Source organism: Myotis brandtii, unplaced genomic scaffold (assembly GCF_000412655.1).
Source record: "Myotis brandtii unplaced genomic scaffold, ASM41265v1 scaffold300, whole genome shotgun sequence".
Classification (NCBI taxonomy): Eukaryota; Metazoa; Chordata; class Mammalia; order Chiroptera; family Vespertilionidae; genus Myotis; species Myotis brandtii.
Window position 1 is genome coordinate 2,423,213 of NW_005361459.1, and position 1,592 is coordinate 2,424,804.

At 48.9% G+C, this 1,592-nt stretch overlaps 1 protein-coding gene across 1 annotated transcript in view; it reads left to right on the forward strand.

Moving 5' to 3' along the window:
- Nucleotides 1-6: 6 nt before the first annotated feature.
- Nucleotides 7-1,592, forward strand: part of FARS2 (phenylalanyl-tRNA synthetase 2, mitochondrial) — a 570,273-nt gene continuing 568,687 nt past the window's right edge. The window contains exon 1 of the mRNA XM_005869647.2: nucleotides 7-222. The gene's annotated coding sequence lies outside the window, so the exon portion shown is untranslated. The remainder of the gene's footprint in view (nucleotides 223-1,592) is intronic.

A 1,592-nucleotide genomic window follows, 5' to 3' on the forward strand; every position in this document is an offset into this window, starting at 1 on the left:
CCGAGTCGACAGGTCAGGGGTTCCCTGGCGTTCCGGCTCCGCTCAGGGCTACTGACTAAGGGGCCTCCCGCGCAAGGCCCGCCTTTTTGTCAAAATGGCAGCGCCCAGCGTCCTCCCACGGGAGCTGTGAGGTGGGTGTGAGAGCCTTCCCCACGAGAGTAAGCGGGCCCACGGCGCTCCAGACTTTAAACACCCAGGTCTGCGTCTCCCGGCGAGCGGTGGGTGAGTGCCGGTCTCGCTGCCGCGTGGGGTGCTCCGTGGGCAGTGTGGCAGGGGGTTACCTGACCCTGGATTTCCCCCCTTTATGGGGTACGGGTTGAGCTCCCCGGGTTTTGCTTTTGAGTCGTGAGTCCCGTAGAGTTTTGTCATCTAACAAATGTGTGCAGAGGTCGGGTTGCTTGGGCTGTAGACGTGGGGGATTAATCTGGGAAGGGACTTGAGTGGTCCAAAACTCTGTTGCTGAGCAAGTTTTCTCTCGAAGCGTTTCATGACTGACTTCTCTCGGGGCCCTTTTCGGAAGACGCCAACTTTTCTGAACTGCCATGTGACAGTGGTGCGTGAAGTTGGTCGTTCTGGTCCTTGAAGGTGGACTTGGCGCAGGGAGGCGTGATCTGGTTCTTGTCAACTGGGTTTGCAAAGCACTTGTCTTTGGAATCTTCCGTTATGTAATAAACGTTAAGAAGAAGCAGTTTTCTGCCCCCAAATACAGTAAAGACTACCCCTGTGTACGTAAAAAAAAAGTTTGCATTAACATCCATCTTAATCCAAACACTGAATTATGGTTTTGTTTCATCTAAGTTTATCTGGTTTTGGAATTGTTAGAGGCACCTCTCACTGACACCAGAGAGGGGTTTCCGGGCAGCCCCCTGAGTTAGTGGGAGAGGGCGGTCCCAACCTCGATCCTTGTCTTCTCATATAAATAGTTTATACGAGAGACCTTGACTGCATTTTGAATAGCCAATGTATCAAAGCAATTAAAGCATGCACCTTTATTAAAGAAGCAAAGCAAACAAATCTATACATCTGGCTTATGAAGCGCAGAGGGGCTGGGCTCTCAGCTAATGTGAAGAGCAAGTTAGGTGGGGGGGGGCAGAGGTGTTATACCAGGTGTACCCGTTAATAATGCGGATTTGGTAATCAAGGAAAACACGATAATTTCAAGAGAAACATCAAAAGTGCTTTATTCAAAGTAATGTCCGTTGCTAGCTACACATTTTCCCCATCTTTCAGGTAATTTGTGGATACCGTCCCAATAGAACTTTTCTTGTTTTGAGGCAAACCATTCAGAGACCCAATTTTCCACTTCTTCGTAGGTTTTGAATGCTGCTCAGAAAGTGCGTGTGCCATCGATCGGGAACAAGTGGTAATCTGAAGGAGCAAGGTCTGGTGAATACAGCGGGTGGGTTAATACTCCCCAGGCAAGATCTTTTAACGTGTCCTTAACTGGTTTTGAAGAGTGTGGTGGTGCGTTATCTTGAAGCAAAATTGCTTTGCTGTGTCTTCTGGCCCATTCTGGTCGTTTCTCGATCAAAGCGTGGTTCAAATTGATTGTTTGTTGTTGGTAGCGATCAGTATTAATGGTTTCACCTGGT